General features: G+C 44.3%; 1 pseudogene across 1 annotated transcript; it reads left to right on the top strand.

Moving 5' to 3' along the window:
* Positions 1-5,991: 5,991 nt before the first annotated feature.
* LOC307062174 (small ribosomal subunit protein uS14-like) lies at positions 5,992-6,218 on the top strand (annotated as a pseudogene). The gene has a single exon. The product of its transcript is annotated as a small ribosomal subunit protein uS14-like (transcript).
* The last annotated feature ends 10,253 nt before the right edge of the window (positions 6,219-16,471 follow it).

Here is a 16,471-nt window from a genome sequence, read left to right on the forward strand (position 1 = left end):
CATAGAGACAGAAGGCAGACTGTGGTTGCCAGGGGCGGGGGGAGGGGAGATGGGGTGTGACTGCTAAAGGGCAGGGGGTTTCTTTTTTGGGTGATGAAAATGTTTTGGAACTAGATAGAAGTGATGGCCGTACAACACTGAGAATGTACTAAATGCCACTAAACTGTTCACTTTAAAATGGTTCATTTTGGGCTTCCCTGGTGGCACCGTGGTTAAGAATCTGCCTGCCAACGTAGGGGACACGGGTTCGAGCCCTGGTCCAGGAAGATCTCACATGCTGCGGAGCAATGAAGCCCTTGCGCCACAACTACTGAGCCTGCTCTCTAGAGCCCACAAACCACAACTACTGAGCCTGTGCGCCACAACTACTGAAACCAGCACGCCTAGAGCCCGTGCTCCGCAACAAGAGAAGCCAACGCAATGAGAAGCCCGCGCACCGCAACAAAGAGTAGCCCCCGCTCGCCTCAACTAGAGAAAGCCCGTGTGCAGCAACGAAGACCCAACGCAGCAAAAAATAAATAAATAAAATTAATTTAAATAAATAAATTAATTTAATTAAATGGTTCGTTTTATGTTAAGTTCACGTGATTTTTTTTTTTTAAAAACTGTTACAAATCTATAGAGTAACCACCCCTCTTCTCTAGCTCATCCTCTCTCCCATCCCCCACTCTCTGTCCCCAGTCCTCTCCTGGGTCAGGCAAGATCCCTGCCCCAGAGGCGGTGGTCTGAGGATGGAGTTAGGGTGGAATACTAGGTATGAGCCAGTGTCTGTTGTGATGTCGGGTCGTCTCTAGCCTAGGTAGTTCTCGTATAAACATTTTCCTCACTTTCACCGAATACAACTCCTTAGAGCAAGACATAAACTAGGGTGTCTGTTATGAGCTGATTTGTGTCCCCCTCCATCCAAATTCCTATGTTGAAGACCTAACCTCCAGTACCTCTTTTTTTTTTCCTTTTTTAATATTTATTTATTTATTTATTTGGTTGGGTCAGGTCTTAGTTGCGGCAGGTGGGCTCCTTAGTTGAGGCTTGCCGGCTCCTTAGTTGTGGCTTGTGAACTCTTAGTTGCGGCATGCATGTGGGATCTCTTTCCCAGACCAGGGATCAAACTCAGGCCCCCTGCATTGGGAGCACAGAGTCTTACCCACTGTACCACCAGGGAAGTCCCTCCAGAACCTCTTAATGTGACTGTATTTGAACAAGGGGTGTTAAAGAGGTAATTAAATTAAAATGAGGTCATTAGGGGTGGGGCCCTAATTCAATAGGACTGGTGTCTTTATAAAAAAAGGAGATTAGGACACAGACGTGCACAAAGGGAAGACCATGTGAGGACAGGGGGAAGACGGCTGTCTACAAAGCGAGGGGAGAGGTCTCAGAACAAATAACTCTACCCACTCCTTGATCTTGGACTTCTGGCCTTCAGAACTGTGAGAAAATAAAATTTCTGTTGTTTAAGCCACCCAGACTGTGAAACTTTGATAAGGTGGCCTGAGCAAACTCGCACAGCGTCTGATCATCTTTGTCCTACGCCGCTGTCAGCCAGTGGTTTCAGAGCTCGGCTGGAATGCCATATGTGTTTATTTAAAACCACTTATCACCTATAACTTAGAATAGAATTTCACATAAGGCCTCTTGTGCTACACAGCAGAGAAATTCAACTTAAAAAAAGTAGAAGAATAACATTAAAGACAGGTTGACTTTTCACAGGCAAACATTGCCCAACTGCCTCTTCTCTCTCTCCAGCTATCTTTTGTTTAATGATGGAAACCAATCTCAAAATTCATTAAAATGCATATTTTTAAAAAAACTGAATGAGAGAAAAAAAATCACACTGCTCTCTGAGGTTCCCATAGAAGCTGACATTTCAGTCATGATTTCAAAAAAAAATTTTTTTTAAACAGAACAACCAAAATTATTATAGTCCATCCAGAAAAAAATTGCTGAATAGTCTTATCTACTGTTATCATTTCTAACAAGAATATTCACATAAAGCTCCTAAAAATTATCCTTCTAAAACAAAAATTGAACCATGCCTCTTTTCCTAACCTCAAAAACCTTCAATTATCAAAAGAATAGAGTTCCAACTCAGCACGGTCTTTGCTGCCAGGCTACCTGGTATCAACGTGGGGTGGAGGTGAAAGAGAATGGCCTTTGGAATTAGATGTTTCTGGGTTGAAATTCCAGCTTTCCCACTCATTGGCCAGGTGCTGGGGATGCAGAGAGGATGACAGAGGTCCTGGGCTTAGGATCCTTACAGCTACAGATATTTTATACTGAAATATAATTCACATGCTGTAAGAGTCATCTTTTTTTTTTTAGGTCATTTATTTTATTGAATATCTTGTGTACTTTCTTATATTCTTAATTCAAGAGACTTTCTTTCAGATACATGCCTAAAAAGCCTGAGAACAGCAGGACAGCCAGGGCACAAAATTCAAACTCCTGTCCAGGCCCTTCCTATGTCTTTCCCATTGAGGACTAAGCCAGCACTTCCCCTCTATCTCAACAGCCCAGTGATCCATCCTTTATAACTGACAGAGTTAAAGAAAATGGAATCTGGGAGAACCAACCAGTTGGTAGAGGGAAGCCGGAGAAACTCCCAAGAGAGATGGTCCAGGTGATTCTGGATGCCACAGCAGGTCCCTGGGTATGGCTGCATGCTGGCAGAGGTGACCAGGATGTCCTGGGTCATAGCTTGGCTCCAGACACAGACTGGATTCCCAGCAACCCAATCTGTGCAACCAAGACACCATGCAACTCCCTGAGGATGCTGTCCTCCAGCCCTCAACCACAGTCCACTGACTAAAACCACGGACTAAAAACAGATACTGACGCTTGATCTTAGACAAAAGGCTGAGAAATGATAAATTCATCCTTTTAAAGTACAGTTCAGGAGCTTCCCTGGTGGTGCAGTGGTTAAGAATCCACCTGCCAGTGCAGGGGACACGGGTTTAAGCCCTGGTCCGGGAAGGTCCCACATGCCACGGGGCAACTAAGACCATGCGCCACAACTACGGAGCCTGTGCTCTAGAGCCCATGAACCACAGCTACTGAAGCCCATGCACGTAGACTCCGTGCTCAGCAACAAAGAAAAGCCACCACAATGAGAAGCCCACACAGTGCAACAAAGAGTAGCCCCCACTCACCGCAACTAGAGAAAGCCCGTGCACAGCAACGAAGACTCAACGCAGCCAAAAATAAATAAATCTAAAAAAGAAAAAAAAATAGTACAGTTCAGCCATTTTTATTATTGTATATTCACAAACTTGTGCAAAAATCACCACTGTCTATTTCCAGAACTTTTTCATCATCCCGCCCCCCAAAATCCCCCATGTCTATTGTCAGTCATGCCCCATAGAGCTGCCCCAGCTCCTGGAAAATATCAATCTACTTTCTATCTCTATATCATTATTATTTGTGTGTGTGTGTGTGTGTGTGTGTGTGTGTGGCCATGCACCACTCAGCTTGAGGGATCTTAGTTCCCTGACTGGGGATTGAACCCAGGCTCTCAGCAGTGAAATCACAGAGTCCTAACCACTGGACTGCCAGGGAGTTCCCATGATTTTTTTTTTTTTTTTTCTTTTTGCGGTACGTGGGCCTCTCACCGCTGCGGCCTCTCCCGTTGCGGAGCACAGGCTCCGGACGCGCAGGCCCAGCGGCCATGGCCCACGGGTCCAGCCGCTCCGCGGCACGTGGGATCCTCCCGGACCGGGGCACGAACCCGTGTCCCCTGCATCGGCAGGCGGACTCCCAACCACTGCGCCACCAGGGAAGCCCCCCATGATGTATTTTTTAAATGAAGAAATGCCATTACAATGTTGGAAAAATTGAGGTAGGACGATTTGGGCAGGGGACCTTAAACAGGCTTTCTTCCCCATCTGGTTTTTGACTGTTTGTTCTTCTGAGGTTGAGTCCAACAGTCTTTTGGGACTGAGCCCTTCACCTGTGGGATTTGATACTAATGAAACAGAGTAGGACCCTGTGGGGACCTCCCGGGTTCAAATCCTTTCTGTGTCCCCTGTTTCTTGTTTGTAGGAAATAGGCTTTATTCAGCCTCCTTGACCTCCCCTGAGTTCCAAAGGGCAGATTCAAACAGTTGCTAATCAGGGGAGGGAGGGGATGCAGAAACAAAGGAGGAGCAGTCAGGAGACAATAGTGCAGCCTTGGGGCAGGGTCCTGGTTCCCCCTCAAGGGATACACAGAACAATATCTTTGAGTTCTTCTGTAGGAACTAAGACCCCCACCCAGGTGGAGGATGGTAACTTCAGGCTGAGCACAAGATTCCTGGGACACCGTCCTGTTACCTCACCACCAACCAATCAGAAGAAAGTCTGCACACAGTGGGAGGTGATGAAGACTCTGACCCCATCCCCAAATGATTTCCCTTTAAAAACTTTCCTGGTCAAGCAGAACATTTGGAGTTGGTTTTTGGACACAAGTCCACCTTCTCCCCAGGTTGCCAGCCTCCTGAATAAAGCAAGTTTTCCTTTCCAACCAACACTTGTCTCTTGAGTATTGGCTTTTGAGTGGCGAGCAGCCAAACCCAAGTTTGGTAACAAAAGGTGAATAGAATCTCTAGTGAGATCCAAATGAACACTCTGGGAGACCAAGTGCAAGAAATGCCTCAAAACATAGAGCAAAATGATAAAGAAATAGAAATCTGTGGGGAAAGATAAGAGAGTTGGAGGATAGCTCCTGAAGAATGAATGAACACACAATAGGAGTTCCAAAACAAGTATAAGCAACAGATCAACAAATAATAGGAGAAAATTTTCCTGAAATTACTAAAGATCAGAGACTGCAGATTGACAGGGCTCACTGAGTTCCAGACTGGTCTGATAAGAGTCATATGTGGGCATATTCTGGTAAAATTCCCAAACCTGAAAGATAACCATCTTACAGGTGTCAAGCAGAAAGCAGAAGATATTCACAAAGGAAAAAAAGTCAGACTGGCATTAGATTTTCATCTATGCTATGGAAAGATGACAGTGGACCAGTATCTACAGAAGAGAGAAAGGACTCCAAGCCAAGAATCCTCTATCCAGTTTTCAAAATACTTTCCATCTTTTGAGGCAAAAGGAGACGAGTCAAGGATACCCAAGGATTCAGAGAATATAACTCCCAGGTCTTCATCTGAGGAAATGACTTGAGAAAAGACTTACCAAGCTACAACGAAACCTGAAAAGAAAACTAAAAGAAGAAGAAAACAAAAGAGAAAACAGTGTTAAGAACATAGGCAGGGGCTTCCCTGGTGGCGCAGTGGTTGAGAGTGCGCCTGCCAATGCATGGGACACGGGTTCAAGCCCTGGTCCGGGAAGATCCCACATGCCGTGGAGCCACTAAGCCCGTGCACCACAACTACTGAGCCTGTGCTCTAGAGCCCACGAGCCACAACTACTGAGCCCGAGTGCCACAACTACTGAGCCTGAGCTCTAGAGCTCACGTGTCACAACTACTGAGCCCGTGTGCCACAACTACTGAAGCCCATGCACCTAGAGCCCGTGCTCTGCAACAAGAGAAGCCACCACAATGAGAACCCCACGCAAGACCCAATGCAACCAAAAATTTAAAAATTTTTAAAAATAAATAAATTTTAAAAAAAGAACATAGGCATGTGACGTCTTACATCGAAGTGGATCCAGAGAGGGATTTGTGTAACAGAGAAGGAGTCTTGAAACCAAATGGACCTCCTCTAAGGGAGTTCTAACAAATACTAAATTATTTCAGCCAAATCTCAGAGATTGGTGAGTGGGGGTGGGGAGGTAAAGGGTCTCATGGGTCTCAGTGGGGAAGATGGGAAAGGAAAGGAGGGGAGGGAGGAAGTGAAAGTGTTCTAAAGGTCTCATCTCGGAGGGATGAGGGAGAAGAGGAGGACACAGATCTAGGAGCTGGGAGGACAGTGCACCTCAGTGTGGGACATGGTGAGTTATAGGCCTCCGATTATCAGGACAAGGAAATTTCCTTTTGCCTAGTTGCAGCCAAGAAAGCAACATGGGTCACCAGCAGCTGTACTGGAAGCATCCAAAAAATTTTGGCCAGGGTTCTACCTCTTGCCGCGTCGGCTCAAACCGGCCCAAACTGGCCCAAACCGGCACAATCTGATCCAGAAATACAGCCTCAATATGTGCCGCCAGTGTTTCCGCCAGTACGGGAAGGACATTGGCTTCATTAAGTTGGACTAAGTGTGAACTTCTTGAATGGGTCATCCAGCATATCTACCTTCCTCAGAAACAATACTAACTCTTTGTATATAAAATAAAAAATTTTAAACTTCAAAAAAAAACCGCAAAACAAGGAAATTCATCATGAAGGAAATGGAGAGATCTTCTTAACCAATCCTGGGAACTCAGAAGCTATGAAAGAAAAGATGGGTATTTGACTATGTCAACATTAAAATGTTTTATGTGACAAGGGATACCAAAAATAAAGCCAGTGCAAATGATGGAGCTAGAAAAATATTTGTAATACAAATAATAGTCACCAACTGCAGTTGACTAACTTACTGTGTGCCGTGCACCATCCTATTGACTTGTATTAACTCACTGGTGTCTAGAAGAACAGCATGAGGTAGGAATTACAATGTTGATGATGACTGCTACCTCACAGATGAGTAAAGTGAGGCAAAGTTGAATGACTTGCTGAGGTCACATAGCCAGTCAGGGGCTAAGTTCTGATGCGACCCTTGGCAGCCCGCCCCAGAGGACGATGCTCTTAATCCCCTCTCTGCAATTAAGCCAAAGGTCAAATGGATGCTATCTAAAGAGCTTTTACAAGTTGACCTGAACAAGACAAACAACCAAGACAGAAATGGACTTAGATTATGAACAGATTATTTACAGGGGAGCAAAACCAAATGGCCAACAAACGAATGTAAAGATCTTCAAATTCAACAGTGGTCAGAAAAATGCAAATTAAAGAAGCAATAAGACATTGCATCCATTAGACTGACTGACATAACTAAAACGAGCAATGCTCTCAAGTGCTGGCAGGAATATGGAGAAAAGGCCACTCTGGTACATGTGAAGTTTTGCAGCCCTTTGGGAAAGCAATCTGGCAACATCTGTTAAAATGGAAATGAAACCCTTTGACCCATTAATCCAACTCCTGGGAATCCGTCCCAAAAAAATAAAAATACCAATACTTAAGGACAAGGATGTTGATTGGAACACTGCTTTTTTGTATGTGTGGTAGGAAGCTGGTCACAAAATGAATGCCCATCAAAAGGAAAAGGGGAACGATGGAATAAATGATGCTCCATCCACCCTATACATATTTTAATAAAATAAAATCAATCCGTGTCTGCAGCCTGGCAGCCTGCTGGCCCTAAGGGCTGGCAGATGTGTTTTTTGGTGAGCCAGCAGTGTTTATATAAATTCCTGCAGGCTTCTGAGTCTATGATCCCCTGCACATATTTCCGTTAGACACAAAGTCTGCCATCAAAAGGGCTACAGTACACAAACATATGTGGTATATGTGTGCTATTAACCTTTCATGGGGGGGTAAGGGGAGGTGTGGGTGAGGATGTGGAGAAATTGGAACCCTCATATATCGCTGGTGGGAATGCAAAATGGTGCTGCCACTGTGGAGAACAGCTTGGTGGGTCTTTCATAAGGTAAACATAGAGTTACCGTAGGATCCCAGCAATTCCACTCCTATGAGTATACCCAAAAGAACTGAAAAAGATGTTCAAACAAACCCTTGAACACAAATGGTCATAGCAATACTATTCACAATAGCCAAAAGGTGGAAACAACCTAAATGTTTATCTACTAAATGAATGGATAAACAAATGTGGTCCATCCATCCATACGTACAATGGAATATTATTCAGCCATAGAAAGGAATAAAGTACTGATACATGTACAACATGGATGAACCCCAAAAACATTATGCTGAGTGAAAGAAGCCAGAACTAAAAGGCCACGTATTTTATGATTCTGTTTATAGGAAATGTCCAAAAGAGGCAAATCCACAGAGACAGAAAGTAGATTAATGGTCTCCAGGACCTGGGGGGATGGGAGAATGGGATGTGACTGCATAATAATGGGTTTGGGGTTTTTGTTTGGGGTGATGAAAAAGTTCTGGAACCAGACAGTGGTATTTGTTGCACAACACTGTGAAGGTATCAATAGTTAATGCCACTTGAAAATAGTTAAAATGGTGAATTTTATGTTATGTATATTTTATCACAATAAGAAAAAATTCACGGAGCGGGACAATTAGAAAAAAAGAGTCTGAAAAGGTAACTGGGGGAGGGGCAATAAAGGAAAAGGGGTTGAGAAACACTGGGATAAAGGCTAGTCGGTGCTTCAATATATTAAAGATCGTCAGCCTTAAAGCAAATACCTAAATAATTCACTTTTTTTCTTTTTTAAACAGTGAGGGGGAATTCCCTGGCAGTCTGGTGGTTAAGACTTGGGGCTTTCACTGCCATGGCCCGGGTTCAATCCCTGGTGGGGGAACTAAGATCCCACAAGCCGTGCCGTGTGGCCAAATAAATAAATAAAACAGTGAGGGATCTTGTAGGCCCTTGAGGCAAATCACCCCCTTTTCTGTTTCTAACCCAGGATTTGGGGTGTGTTCTTTCACAGCCCACAAGGATTTGAGCTTAATCACTGTTTCTTGTCCAACTTTTGTCTGACTCTGTGTTACTTGGGACCTTCTGGGTTACCTGGGGTAATGCTCGTTATATAAGGAACTGAAGTAAGTTTGCTCAGGAAACTATCAAGCCTCGTGCTGGCCTGGGCCATACTGTCTTAAGCCAAGTCCAAATACCATCTGACGGAAGATGCATCGTTACTTTATATGCCACGAAGACAGGAAAAGAATGTGCACCCACTATGGCAAACTTCTTATCACTTTAAAATTTCAACGGATACTGGTAGTCTCAGATTTTTTTTTTTTTTTTTTTTAGTCTCGGAGTCTTAAATTTCCTATGTCACTCTTGTGCATATATAAAAAGGAAAATGGAAATAAGTTGACTAAGGTATTCCTGCAATGTCTTCCTGCTTTGAATCTGACCCCTCTGACCACTTTTCGAAGCAGTCACGCTGAGGTCTGTGTTTTTCACTCACCACCATCCTCTGTACCTGAGAATGATGATGATACTGCATTTCTCTCTCTCTCTCTCTTTTTTAATGTATTTATTTTTATTTTTGGCTGCGTTGGTTCTTTGCCGCTGTGCGCAGGCTTTCTCTAGTTGCGGCGAGCAGGGGCTACTCTTCCTTGCTGTGTGCGGGCTTCTCATTGCGGTGGCTTCTCTGCACGGGCTCTAGGCACCCGGGCTTCAGTAGTTGTGGCACGTGGGCTCAATAGTTGTGGCTCGTGGGCTCTAGAGAGCAGGCTCAGTAGTTGTGGAGCATGGGCTTAGTTGCTCCGCGGCATGTGGGATCTTCCTGGACCAGGGCTCGAACCCGCATCTCCTGCATTGGCAGGTGGATTCTTTTTTTTTCTGTGGTACGCAGGCCTCTCACTGTTGTGGCCTCTCCCGTTGCGGAGCACAGGCTCCAGACGCGCAGGCTCAGCGGCCATGGCTCACGGGCCTAGCCGCTCCGTGGCATGTGGGATCCTCCCAGACCGGGGCATGCACCCGTGTCCCTTGCATCGGCAGGTGGACTCTCAACCACTGCACCACCAGGGAAGCCCGAAGTTGCATTTCTTAAAAGACTGAAAAGCCATTGGCACCGGGTTCTTGTGCCGGAATCATGCAGGGAGCCTCCTTTTGACTCCTCCAAAGGCAACGTTGCTATACGTGTCTGATCCTCTTCTTGCCTCATCCCTCCTCCAACTCCTGTGTTCTTAGGAGTGAAAAAAGTGCTCCACCGGTTCCCGGAGCCATCGACACCCATCCTGGCGCTTTGGACCCCTGTGCTTTTGGCGCTCACCTTCCTGCAGGCAAGGTCGTCACTCCAGGATTGCTGCCCCCACAGCAGCAAGAATTAAGAAACCAGCTATTGTTAGACACAGTCCAAGACATTAAACGTCATGAAAAACAAAGGATACATTTAATTTAATTTAATTTTTTTCTACTTTATTTTATATTGGAGTATAGTTGATTAACAATGTTGTGTTAGGGACTTCCCTGGTGGCACAGGGGTTAAGAATCCGCCTGCCAATGCAGGGGACATGGGTTTGAGCCCTGGTCCGGGAAGATCCCACATGCCACGAAGCAACTAAGCCCGTGCACCACAACTACCGAGCTTGCGCTCTAGAGCCCGTGAGCCACAACCACTGAGCCCGCGAGCCACAACTACTGAGCCCACAAGCCACAACTACTGAAGCCCACGCACCTAGAGCCCGTGCTCCGCAGCAAGAAGCCACCGCAATGAGAAGCCCGCGCACCGCAACGAAGAGGAGCCCCCGCTCACCGCAACTGGAGAAAGCCTGTGTGCGGCAGCGAAGACCCAATGCAGCCAAAAATAAATAAATAAATAAATTTAAAAAACAAAAAACCAATGTTGTGTTAGTTTCAGGTGTACAGCAAAGTGGTTCAGTTATACATATACATATATCTATTCTTTTTCAAATTCTATTCCCATTTAGGTGTTACACAATATTGAGCAGGGTTCAAAAGATGAATTTTTGCTTACATTGATGAAAATGGTATGCCAGGAAAGAGAAGCTCTAGAATTGTCCCTATTCTCATGATGTGGCCTCAGTTGGTCGTTGCTCTGACTTCTGACTGTCTTCTTTGGGGGTCTCTTGGCTTCTGCCCAACTCCAATGGAGGTGTTTATTTCTTGCATATCTTGTTTGGGTCCAGACTTCCATAAAGAGAGGACCCAACTGGAACACTGTCACTGTCCAGCATCTTCCCTTATAAGACTGGGTTTAACAGTCATTATCCAATGGGAGTGGGTTTGAATGGTGATCCTCAAAAAGATACGTTCATGGATTAATCCCAGAACCTTAACTTGTGAATGTTACCTTATTTGGAAAAAGGGTCTTTGGAAATACAATTAAATTTAGGATCCCAAGATAAGATCATCCTGGATTATCTGGATAAGCCCTAAATCCAATGACAAGCATCCTTACAAGAGACACACAGAGAGGAGAAGGTCATGTGAAGACAGAGGAAGAGACTGGAGTGATGCAGCCACAAGTCAGGAAATAGCTAGGGCCACCAGAGCTACAAGAGGCAAGGAAGGGTCCTCCCCTAGAGCCTTCAGAGGGAGTGTCGCCCTGCCAACATCTCAATTTTAGACTTTTGGCCTCCAGAACTGTCAGAGAATAAATTTCTGTTGTTTTAAAGCACCAAGTGTAAGGTCTTCCCTGGTGGTCCAGTGGCTAATACTCCGTGCTCCCAATGCAGGGGGCCCAGCTTTGATCCCTGGTCAGGGAACTAGATCCCACATGCTGCCACAGCTAAGAGTTTGCTTGCTGCAACGAAAAGAGCCCACGTGCTGCAACAAAGACGTGGAGCAGCCAAATAAATAAATAAATATTTTTAAAAAATAAAAAGTGAAGCACCAAGTGTGTGGTAATTCGTTATAGCAGCCCCAGGAAACTAATATGCAGTATGGAGTGCCTTTTTGAGCAAAGCTTATGTACCAGGCCAGCTCACAGCTGTCAATCAACCAGTGGATGATTCCCCTGGGCTGGTCTAGTCAATTGAAGCTCAAATGGTGACATGACATGGTACTCAAGCCATGGGCTTCTCTCTCAGCACAGCACAGAGTGACACAAGAATTGCAATTCAATTTTTAAAAACTTCCCCACTCTGGCCTTTATGGGTCTAAAACAATCCTTTGTTTTCAAACCTAGTATTATTTTTCTCATAAACGTTCAGTTGAAGACAAATTAATCCCCATAATGCTCTAAGTAGTGTCCCTGGAGCCTGCACTTGGCCTTGCTGGCTAATTGAGGGACTTCAGTGACACTGGCTGATGTCACTGCTTTCCCTTAACCACTCACTGCAGGGAACTGCTGCAGTCTTTCCTTGTGTCTATTGTCATGGAGGATCCAATCAGAACACTTCCTCTCTTCCACACTTTCTTTGTACCCTCTGCTTTTTTTTCTTCATCACATTTATCACAATATTAATTTAAAAATGATCCGCATAACCCCAATGTTCATAAATGACCATCAACAGATGAACAGATGAAGAAGATATTACATATATATATATATATATATATATATATATATACACAGTAGAACTACTCAGTCATGAAAAGGAAAACATTTTGCCATAACAAAAAAAGATGCAAACTCAAGCACAAACTAGTGGTTACCAGAGGGGAGAGGGAGGCGGGGAGGGGAAATACAGGTGTAGGGGAGTAAAAGATACAAACTATTAGGTATAAAATAAGCTACAAGGATATATTGTACATCACAGGGAATACTGCCAGTATTTTATAGTAACTATAAATGGAGTATAACCTTTAAAAATTGTGAATCACTACATTGTACACTTGTAACTTATAGCAACTATACTTCAATTAAAAAAAAGAAAAAAGTAATTATTGATAGGTAAAAAAAATAAAAATAAATAAATAAAATGAGCTGCAGAATTATTTGTTTAACCTTGATCTCCTCCGCCGCACTGTTAGCTCCATGAGGACAGGAGCTAAGGCTCTCTGTCTTACCATCACCTCCCGACTGCCTTGCCCAATGCCTGATACATAGTAGACACACAAGAAATATTTGTGGAATACACAAAGAAATGAATTCCATACGGCTTGGTGGTGGAGGCAGAGGCAAATCTGGGTACACAAACCAGAATCTAGACAACGTTAAATAAATGGGAGTTCCTTGAAACACATTCCCAGTGTTTCAAAGGTGCCATAAGGAAAGCACACACTGGATCCACCAAGGTCCTTCCTTTAGTATAGTTTAAGAGCTTCCATTTCACACAGGCTTCATCGTCTGACATGCTGTTTGTCATGATCTTAGTTCCCACACTTCCTCCTTAAGACAAATGTTTGCAGAATAAACAATCCCCAAAGGAAAGCTTGCTTGGCAGGTAGAACAGTAAGGTTCACACCCTTGAACAGAATACAAATTGATCTAACAATATGGGGACGGATGGTTGACAGAGAACTTGCCTACCTGTGTCATGACATTCACACCCAAGGTCACCATCTCCTCAAAATGGCCCTCTTCCAAGTGACCATGCCCTTCAGAGGTGATTGGGTTCTCACCCAGCTTCAGGGTGTGAATCTTGATTAGTTTTAGCCAATCAGTGGTGGTTTCACTCTCCTTGCCAAGACATTGTTGTAGGTTCAGAGATGTGACACACTTCTGACCTATAGGATGTGAGGGGAAGTCTAGGGATGTGTTTCAGAAAATTTTCTAGTAATTCCATTCCTAGGTATATGTCCCAAAGAACTGAAGATCAGTTACTTAAATAAATACACGTACAGGCATGTCCACAGCAGCACTATTCGCAATAGCCAAAAGGTAGAAACAGCCGAAACAACCATCAGCAGCTGAATGGATAAACTAAATGTGGCACATCCACGCAATGGACTATCAGAAAAAGGAACGACGTACTGATGCATGCTACAACGTGGATGGACCTCGAACACATTAGATGAAGTGAAAAAAGCCACAAAAAAGGCCATATATGGGGACTTACCTGGTGGTCCAGTGGTTAGGACTCTGCACTTCTTCCACTGCAGGGGGCACAGGTTCGACCTCTGGTTGGGGAACTAAGATCCACATGATGCACAGCCCGGCCAAAATAAAAAAAGGAAAAAAGGCCCCATATTGTATGATTTCAATGTCCAGAATAGGCAAATCTTTAGAGACAGAAAGATTAGTGGTTTCGCAGGAATCGGAGGGGAGGGAAAGAGGAATGGCTGCTTAGTGGGTATGAGCTCTCCTCTGCTGGGTAATGCAAATGTTTTGGAACTCAATAGAGATGGTGGCTGCAAACATTGTGAAGGTACTAAATGCCACTGAATTGTTTACTTATAAAATGGTTAATTTTATGTCGTGTGAATTTCACCTCAAATGAAAAAGAAAAAAAAAAAGACCTTTGGAAATTCTTGCCTAAGGATGTAATGTTTGGAGCAGCTGAGGCCTGCCATCCACCCCCCTTTTTAAAAAAAATTTTTGGTCGCACCACGGCATGCGGGGTCTCCCCCTGCAGTGGAAGCATGGAAGTCCCAGCTGAGTCCTTTTGTGAGGAAACAAGCTAAGGCCAAACCAGTACATTAAAGGATGGCCGAGTGGAAAGATGGAAAGAACCTGGGCTCAATTACATCATTGGCAAGTTCTGGGAACTCAATATCTGAACTTCTGATTATGCAAGACAGTAAATGCCCTCTTTACTTAAAGCCAGTTCTGGTTAGGTTTTTTATTACTGGCAGCCAAAAGGCTCCAAAGAAGGTTCTGAAAAATCAAGGCAAAGCTATTGATTTTATCCAAATGGGAGCAAGAATCACAAGACTAACAGTAGCCATGTTCGTGTGTCTCTCCCTGGAGAGAAAAGATAGCATAATGAGTTGCTACAGCTAAAGTGAAACAAACAAACCTTTTCAGCTTGTAGGTAGACAGCTAATGATAAAGAATTCTCAAGTGCAGTTAAATCTCAGGGTTAGGTAAGGAATATGTGTATGTGCATGTGTGTGTGATCCCCAAGACGAACCCAGGTCTCATACCGTCTCAAGCCAATCCTGTATTTCAAAAACAGGGAAGGACTAGCTTTAGGTGCAATATGTAAATAATTATAGAATTGTCGGCTCTGAGGACTGCAGGCAAGATGCAATCACTAGCCACACCACTGAGTTTGTGTGGCTTCTCTCGGGATTTGAGAGCTTAGCATCGAACACTGAAATGTGACCAAACGTTGTGGAAAACTCATGCTTTCTCCGTGTGAAATGTCAATTCTATGCGGTGAAGGTGAGCACTTCCCTTTTCAAAGTCAGGTTGACTTTTCTGAATCACTAGGCTGTGACTGGGAGAAAGCAGAGGAAGATAGAAGTGGATCCCTCTCCATCCCCTTTCCCTCAATTTTCTGTGGTTCTGGAAAGTTCTGGCACCTGTTGGGCTGCACCCCACAGGCCAACAAGCCCTGTGCTTCCCCAGCTTCAAGAGTCTGGAGTCAGCTACAGATATATCAGTGGTTCTATGGATGGGGGAACTTACACATCTGAAGCAAGGTCCTGGAGCGACACCCCACCTGTGCAGCGGTCGGTGGGCAGGACACGGTGGCGGTCTTCGCTCCTGGGGGGGCAGGGGAGGTTACCAGTTATAGGAGAATTGACCTCACGTGGGCTCATTAGTTGCCAGGGAAACTAGCAGAGGGGCACGCCCCTTACCGCCCCTTTGATAAGAACAGTCACTAGCTGGGGCCTGGGACAAGTACTTAGGAAGGTCAGTCCTGTGCGTAGGGTGTAGGTGAAGCAGGCACTGGTCGGGCAGGGGATGGACAGAGAGCAAGAGAACAGCCATGGTCAGTGGCCTGATCACACACAGCCTTATACGTTTCCTACCCTACTCCAGACAGAAAGCTTTCACAAAAAGGATAATGCAGCTGGATGGGCTTTTATAAGGGCATTTAAGGGCTAATATTAGAGATTAATAATTGAAGTGTGGTTGGATTTGATCTTGCTCTTACTATATTTCTTGGCACTTAGTCCTAAGTCATTTCGTAATGTGTAAACTATTAAAATAAATGACTTAAGTCACCTACGGTAAAAACGTGTTTCACAGCTGATGGATTAAGGGACCTAGGTCCTTCACCCATGCTGATTAAGGTGCTATATTTGTCTATAAATGTTGCAGGGCCTTAGCCATGATGGAAATTAATTAGGATGTACTCCTCTGAGAATCTCTAATAGGGATATGGAATTACCTTCCTCTCTGTCTTCACATCTTGGTTGTTTTTTTTTGACTCAGCTGGGATTTCATATATTCAATGGGTCTTCTCTCTAAAGAGGTGAGCTGTTTATTCAAGAAGTCTTGAATCGCCTGGAATGTGAGGTATTTCCAAAACAATGAGTAAGTGTGCTTAAATAAAAGGAAACAAAACACAGAATCCTGCGGACTTTCAGAGGGCTGCCAGGATGAGGACATTGAGTTAAATCTAAACTACTGCCAAGGTCCTTTGGACTCTGCTTATGAGCCAGCTGCAAAGAAAGGGAAAGGAAAGAGGAATAAAAAATTGTTTTTTGAGACTTGCCCTGCTGGTTACTTGTATCCACTTTTGAAAGCTGTTGATTCTTTAGCTTTTCTGTAGATTTAATGGGATAGTTACAGGAGATGGATGATGGTGAGAGTGGCACACCAATGTGAATGTACTTAGTGCCACTGAACGGTACAGTTAAATATGGTTAAAATAGTATATTTTATATCATGTGACTTTTACCACACACACACACACACACACACACACACACACACACACAAAATGGGATAGTTAAAATGCACATGAGATTGGGTAACACGGTCAAAGCCATAGGATCCAGAGCAGAGGGCTAGGTTCTGGTTTAGAAACCTGAAAAACTTAACTCTATAACCACCAA

This window comes from Hyperoodon ampullatus (assembly GCF_949752795.1).
Source record: "Hyperoodon ampullatus genome assembly, chromosome: 13".
In the NCBI taxonomy this organism is placed as follows: Eukaryota; Metazoa; Chordata; class Mammalia; order Artiodactyla; family Ziphiidae; genus Hyperoodon; species Hyperoodon ampullatus.